Below are 8,268 nucleotides of genomic sequence, written 5' to 3'. Positions count from 1 at the left end.
CAGTGGTGGAAATTGTAGGAGGTGAGACCTAGTTGAAGAGAGCAGGTCCTTGGGGACATGTACTCTGGGACTCTATCTTGTCCCTGGCCCCTTCCTCTCTCTGCTTCTTGGCCATCATGACATAAGGAGGTTTGCTTTGCCATGCCCTGCCTGCCATGATGTTCTGCCTCACCACCAATCCACAGCAATGGGTGAAAACCTCTGAAACTGTGAGAGGAAATAAATCTTTCCTCCTTTAAGTTGTTTTTCTCAGGTATTTTGTCACAGCAATGGAAAGCTAATTAACACACTTACTGATTATATCCAGATTTTTTGTGTGTGTATCATAGAACAGGCAAGTTTAAAATTTCATTTATTATTTATTCTCTATTTTTTCAGCTTGTCAGCTTCAAAACAACATATTATTGAGATGACTTATAAGAATCTGTGTGAAATAGAATATTACCACTAAAAGTTTTTTCCCTCCTTAGATTGCTTGGCAATAGTGTACAAAAGCAGAACAAAGTTATAAAAACTATTAGAAACTCATCCTGTCAGCACACTTAAAAGAACTATAATTTTGTTATGACTGTGCAATAAAAGAATCAATGTTAACTATTCATTTAACAATAGCATTTATTATGCAGAAGAAAAAGTACATCACCAACATTATAACCTGAAATCTTTTTTAAGACTTCTAAGGCCTAACATGGCAAATACAGAGCTCTGTGGACTTCAATATGATTGGAATAATAATTCCCTTTTAAATTTTCCATAATATGAAAATTATATGCACAAAGATTATTTTATGAAAATATTACAATATTAGCATTGTCTTTTTTAAAAAAATGTTTGGGACTTCTATAAAATTGCCTGTGGAGCCAGGGACAGAAAATGGCCCAAAATGTGAAAATGATAGCAGGATGCATTTTTCAAATCTGGAAAAAAAGAAGATTGCAAAGAATTAACATTTTTATTTGCTACCAAAAAGCAGGCAAATTTTTAAAGTAAGACAAAAGTTAGATATCTTGTTTCTTTAGTGTCACATTCAGGTCACAGTCATCCAAGTATTATTCTAGGGAAATGATTCTCAAATTCAAGGTGCACTCAGAATCATCTGAAGTACTTTTTAGATCACAGATTGTTGGACCCACTCAGAGTTACTGATTCTGTACATCTGACATGCAGTCTGAGAATATTCATTTCTAACAAATTCCCAGGTGATACAGATTCTGCTGATCTAGGAACCACAATTTCACAGTTGCTGATAGGAGAAAATAACTACCTAGTTTTAGTGGACATTATTAACTGAAGTTCCTAGGCATTAACTTATGGGCTTTTGTTTGGCAACAATTGGAGTAATTTCTGCCAGAGGAACAGATAACTGCCTCATAAGACACTACCAGTTTTGTATCTGACCTAACCATCATATCAAAACATTTGTGTGTGTGTGTGTGCATTCACATGCATGCATACATAATGAATTCACAAATCGTCCTTGAGTTGGTTTTTCACATCTTGCTGGTTCCCTCCCAAATAAGTGAGTTTAATACCATTTGTTACCCATGATCCTGTTATATTTGTATGATAGTCATGATTTTACTTTGTAAAAACACACTTGAGTGAATCATTTTTGACTGAATTTTGGTGCTCTTCTGGATATTATATCATTTTAATGTGAAGAGCATCCAGATAACATCTTTTAAATGAAAAGGTATATATTTTATTTATCTCATTAAATTACTTTGAAATTTCTTATGGTATTTAAATAAATTTCTGGCCTCAATTTATGTTTCTATATTTTCTCGAAACATTGTCAAGAAGTTATATTTATATAATTTTAACCAGAAATCATTTTCTCCTCATTTTCACTGATGAAACAGGATCCTTTTTATGATCCATGGAAATATACAACATGACTATGTATATTCATCATAAAAATCATGTGTCATCCATAGTAGGTAGTTAAAAAGAACATATTTTAACATAGAGAAATAATAACAGAACATGGAAGTCAGGAGATGTTGATCAGTGCTTCCAGGAATTTCATGAATGGATGGGGGATTTATAGTGACTAGTTCCATTCCCAACTTATTAATAATTTCCCACAAATTGTGGGGAATCACTAAGCTTGATTCATTCTTTTGCATTGTTTGTCAAGTATTTTAATATTTATATGGCTATGATATAGCAATTTATTAAAGATGTAGGCAATGTTAATAAGTTGGGTAGCCTAGTGAAAAAAGTACTATTAAAAATATAAATCTTCTAAATCATAATGATTTTATTTCACACACATTAGGATGACTATTGTAAAAAAAATCAAATGTTAGCAAGGATATAGGGAAATTAGAACCTTTATATATAGTTGGTAGGAATGAAAAACAGCATAGCTGCTATGGAAAACAGTATGATGGTGCCTCAAAAAACTAAACATAATTATCATGTGATCCAGAATTCCCACTTCTGATTGTATATCCAAAAGAACTGGAGCAGGATCTTCAAGAGACACTTGCACACCGTGTTCATGGCAGTATTGTTCACAATAACCAAAAGGTGGCTATCAACAGATAAATGAATAAACAAAATGTGGTTTATGCATACAATGGAATATTGTTTAGCCTTAAAAAGAAACGAAATCAGGTTACACACTACAACATGGATGAACCTTGAGGACATTATGCAAAGAAAAATAAGTCGATCACAAAAAAGACACATACTACATGGTTCCACGTGTATGGGGTATTTAAAGTAGCCAAATTCAGTAGAATCCTGGTTGCCAGGGACTGGGAATAGGGGGAAATGAGGAGTTTTTGCTTAATTGGTATAGAATGGGTTTTGCAAGACAAAACATTCTGATTATCTACTGCCTAACAATGTGAATACACTTGAAACTTCTGAACTATACCCTGAAAAGCAGTTAATATAGTAATTTTTGTCATGTGTTTTTTAACACAATTCAAAATAGAAAAAAAAATGCCTCAATCTTTCTGGATAGAATTAATTGCAAGGCGTTATTAGAAGGCAGCTACTGGACTATGATCTCAGGCTCACCATAGGATCCCCTTCTCATTGTGTCTCCTTTTTTAGCCTGTTTTTGTCTTGAATGCACCTTGAGGGCATCATTCCTGTGGTTATGAGCATATTCCCTATTGTGAATAAATACCTAACAGAACCCATAATCAAGAATTTACATTTTTAATAAGAATACTCATGACAGATTATTAGAAAGTGAACGTTGCTAGAACACAGAAAGGAAAGGAGCAGGAGGGTCAAGGATCCTTGGTGAAGAAATAGCAGGAGTTTCGTGGAGCCTGGTTATTTCCCAAAAACCTACTACTACTTAACTCCACACCAGGCCTGCAAAAATATTTTCTCTTCCTATTTCCTGTTGCCCTGGGGAAAGTTGCTGTTACCATAGAAAAGGGATTCTGTGTGTGTAACCTATGCATTCCTTTCTAGAGGCAGACAAAAGAAACATTGTGAGTGAATTACTTTCACAGCCCTTTAGCTCTGTCCCTTAGCATGCTCAGTTTTAAGCAGCATTTTTCCCTTTCTTGAAGTTAAACCCCTACTATTCCTTCTCATTTGCACATCTTTTAATTCAGTGGAGAAACTTTATGATTACTACAAAGGAACCAGAAGTGCCAATTCATTATGATCAAATCAGAGATCTTGTGCTGTGGAACTTGTTTCTGGTAGAAACCCCTTTCTTAACTTTATGACTTTTTACATATATACACACACACACACACAGAAAAGTCATTACCATGGAAACTGGGGAGTAAGTAAGTTGGTAACTTTAACAGAAGTGCTTACTTGCTACTGCCAAAGCTGGAATAACGATCTTATATTTACCAGGGGGAATACAGGACTTCAAATTGTGCAATTGGCTACTTTTTGTTACCAGGTGCTCGGTAACCCTCAAGTGTATTCCCAATGTGGGAACAATAGTTTCTGTGTTTTTGACATAGTAAAATGTTTGTTATTTTGACATTGCAGTATGAGAGTTGGTGGGAAAAAAATAAGACAAGATCTATATTAACTTATGTGTCTACATCTTTTCCATTTCTTCTGTCTAAGACTTTAAAAGGGCATCATTGAAGATTTTGTGGTTCCTTTGGTTTGTAATTAACATTGAAGTAATCCATCATACAAAACTTGGGGAGCACAATAAAAATGTAAATAAGAAAAAAAAAAAGCCATATGCTCATTATCCTCATTATCCATTTTGGTTAATAATTTGACCTATGTTCTTTCTTAAGTGTTTTTTCCTAAATATATATTTTTAAACATAGCCAAGATTGTTGAAGGTTTTAATTGCAGTGATAAAAGGAATTGCACACTCCCTGCTGAAATGGTTTGGGAACATGTATAAAGCTACTTTGTTTAGTTTTTCTTTACCTTTATTCTTCAGCAACAGAGTTTAGCTGAGCCACCTGCCTGTTGCTCTCACTTCTGCCTTAGAATGTTTATTTTCCCTGTTTGACACATAGGTCTTTTGTAACTCTGGAATTTATTGGATGAATAAATACCAACCATATGGGAAGAAACTAAGAAATACCTTTGGGGCCACAGTGTCGAAGTCTGAATCTATCTGGAAAACACTCGGGTGAAGGATGTGGTACTTAAGATGCCAAAAGGACATGCCAAAGTAACCTGATGATGAGATGCGACTTCTGTGATGGAAGTCAGGTGTTGGCTGTGCCTTCTGTGAGCGGGGGAAGGTTTTCTTTTTTCCAACCTCCATATTGGCTTCATTGGCCAGGGTCTTATAAGTTAGAATAATAATAGACAAACTAACAAGAAAAACGAAGAAAGTTTATTAAACTGAGTAGCATACATACAGGAGTCCTCATTGATGAGTAACTCAAAGGGCTTTTATAGAACCTTAATCAATTTTAGGATGATTAATTTAGAGATGTGACAAGACGAACACAAAGAACTTTTGAGTTCCTAGCAGCAAATTGTGGGAAAGTAAATATGTGGGGGACTGTTGGAAGATAAGGGTGAAGTTAGTAGGGTATGCCCATTCCTCTGGTGATGTCTCTAGGCTAATTATTTCCTGGTGGAGAAGAATAGAGGACACTTTTATAAATTTATGTCTAGTAGGAGGACAGCAGAGAGCTTTGCTTGTATCCATTTCTTCATTGTCTTTTTAAAAAATTTTTAAATTTTATTTGTTCTAATTAGTTGTACATGACAAAAGAGCACATTTTGATAGATCATACATAAATGGAGTATAATTTCTCATTTTTCTGGATTGTACATATTGCAGGATCACATTGGTCATGCAGTCATAAAATGTACATGAGGTAATAGTGTCTGTTTCACTCTACTATCATTGTCTTTAGCTCAAAATAATCTGTTTGTCTAAGTGACATATGTTGGGATGGCATATTCTGCACTTCTTCTTCAGTCCACTAGCTGTGATTGGTTCTTAAAGTCACAGTGTGCAACTGGGATTTACAGAATTCTGTGAAATGCCATAATTGGAGAAAAATTATTGTCTTCTATAAGCTGCCACCAAAATGTACTCTTCATAAGAAAACCATCAATGATAACAACCTTTTTCTCAGGATATTATTTACTGACTGCTTGTGGTATGTCAGGTACATGACATTTATTATCTCATGTAATCCTCTCAACAGTCCTATAAATTAAGTACCGTTATTTTCCTCATTTTAGCAAGGAAGAAACCGAGTTACAGAAAAAGTAAATAACTTGCCCAAAGTCAATAGCTTGTTAGTAATAAAGTCAGAATCTGAACGTCAGCGATCTGACTTGAGAGCTCATGTTTTTAATCATGTGTCCCATCTGGTAGAATCAGATCAACAAGTCTTCACACAACTCCAATTCTTGTTCTCAGTCTTCTGAAAAACCACTGTTACCAAATGTCAAATATAAAGAATATTTATCAATATTTAGAGTCTCTGAAGAAACTTAAATTCAAACCTTTAAAAATTAAATTTGTATCATCTGTCATTTGAACTGAACAAGTGGATTATGAATATCTTCAGTGGAAAGCAAGGTACTTGTTTAGCCACACCATGGCCATTCCTTGATTCTACAGGTTCTCTGTAATTTTTGTCTTTGAGCTATTTAATAATTCTTGTAAGTTGTAAATGACCAAGAGCAATTCGTGAATGAATTTTGTGTAGAGGAAATTAAATTGATTTCTCTCTATCTCCCATGGCATGGGAGTACTTTGCAAGTACTTAAAAATTCCAGCATATGTACTGCTTATTCATGTGTGACTGGTGAACTTACATTTCAATCAATTGTGATATTTATGGCTTCCTCATTAATCAATGAGTTAAATACAATCTTTGACAGGTGTCATTTCAAAACTATTTCTGAAATTCAGTTTCAGTCATTCTTCTTTGACTTTAGCAATAATGTAATTGCTCTTGCACTCTTAATTCAACTGTCTCTGCAGTGGCTTGTGCCTAGTCACATCTCTCTTTCTCTTCTATGTCTTCAGGTATCCCTAGTGACACTGAATTATTAGGTCATCACCTAAAGTTTATACTATAAGAATATTCAAATTAGCAGCATTTCACTAATCAAACCCAATCCTATTATTACACTCACAAAATAAAAAATAGCTGAATGGATCACGAGCTTTTATCAAGCAAACTATCCATAAACTAATTTGTAGTTATACTATGCATTTTTCAAATCTTTCTCTGATCTATGAACTCACCTTCAAGCTTCTTAAAATCATTTTGTCCATTTGTGTATAGTTTATAATAAAGTGAATAAGAGAAACAATTTACATTAACAACCTAATAATAATATAAGATTTATCTAAAATAGCATTTTATTATTGTAAATATCTAGAATCTTAATAGCTAATAAATTTTAAATACTTAATGATAAATTCAGATTTCTTTCTATTCAGTTAAAAAATAATGCCACTTAATTTCCTTTAAATTATGTAAGATAAAGGCTGCCTTGCCTTGTCAAAATAAGACTTAAAATGTTTTATTTTGAGACCATGTATGCTAAAAATACATTGAAAACCAGATACCAAGATACACACCTTTATCCCAGTTCCTTGGAAGGCTGAGATAGGAGAACTGAAAATTCATTACCAGCCTGGACAAGACTGTCTCAAAATAAAATAAAAAGGGCTGGGAATGTGACTCAGTGATAGAGCACCCCTGGGTTTAATCTCCAGTACCACAAAAAAAAAAAATAATAATAATAATAATAATAATAATTAAAGGTTATGTATCAAAAAAGCAAAACACCTTTTATAATCTTGAATTTTTACCTTTTTCTTTAAAAACTCAGATAATTAAAAAAATTGCTATGTAAAACCAATTATTTGCAGATTTGTTCATTTATTCATTGTTTTGTCTTGTTTTGCATTGCTCAGGCAAAAGTAGTGCTTTCAGGCTATTCTGAAGATCTTTCCACAAATAAAAAATTACTGTGCCATACAGTATTTACTTCATAATACATGGATTACAAATTATGTTTTCTCATTTTATTGTAAGTGTATGAAGTCTTTTATTTTAAGAACTCTTTAAAAGTGTGTCCTTTGGATCTGGTGAAGAATAGTGTTGTATTATAACCGTGAAGAAAACAGAACTGTCTGCTTAATATGACTAAGTGGATGAAATTGATTTATCACAGTAATTAACAATATAGAAATCAAGAAGAGTAAACTTCTCCATCAGGCTATGCTACATTGCCATTTTGTAAGAATTTCATCAGTGTTTTCCCTTGGATAAGATCATATTATGGACAGTAAGTGCACTAACAAATCTCTGGAGCCTGTCAACCCATTTTGCAAAATGTACAAGTTCAGAAGTTTTTTTTTTTTTTAATATGAATAACACATTATCTGTGCATAGTTATCCTTTGATTTGATGATTCTTCCCATTAATTTCCTGTGTTAGTGATGAGCTAATTCAGAAATGCAATATACCAAAGTAACCTAAAATATTTCTAGCATCTCTAGTGACATCCTAGTACTTGCTTTGGCAGCACATGTACTAAAACTGGAATTATGCGGAGATTAGCATGGTCCCTCTGCAAGAATGAAACTCAAAATTTGTGAAGCATTCCATTTTTTTTTTTTTTTGAATGGTGTTGGGAAACCTGGATATCCACATACAAAAGAATGAAGTTGAACCCTGAGTTTAGTTCACATAAAAAAATTAACTTCATGTGAATCAAATCTCTAAATGTAAGAGCTAAAACTATAAAATCCTCAGAAGAAAACACAGGGAAATTTTTCATTCTATAGAATTTGGCTATCTTTTCTTGGATTTGACA

General features: G+C 33.4%; 1 non-coding gene across 1 annotated transcript; it reads left to right on the top strand.

Moving 5' to 3' along the window:
• The first annotated feature begins 7,961 nt into the window (after positions 1-7,961).
• Positions 7,962-8,066, top strand: LOC124992093 (U6 spliceosomal RNA). The gene has a single exon (XR_007110088.1). It is a non-coding gene; the product is annotated as a U6 spliceosomal RNA (small nuclear RNA).
• The last annotated feature ends 202 nt before the right edge of the window (positions 8,067-8,268 follow it).

The sequence above is a fragment of the Sciurus carolinensis genome, chromosome 8 (genome assembly GCF_902686445.1).
Source record: "Sciurus carolinensis chromosome 8, mSciCar1.2, whole genome shotgun sequence".
NCBI classification, from domain to species: Eukaryota; Metazoa; Chordata; class Mammalia; order Rodentia; family Sciuridae; genus Sciurus; species Sciurus carolinensis.
Note: the sequence above shows the minus strand (reverse complement) of the source record. Positions and strands in the feature narration are given on the sequence as shown.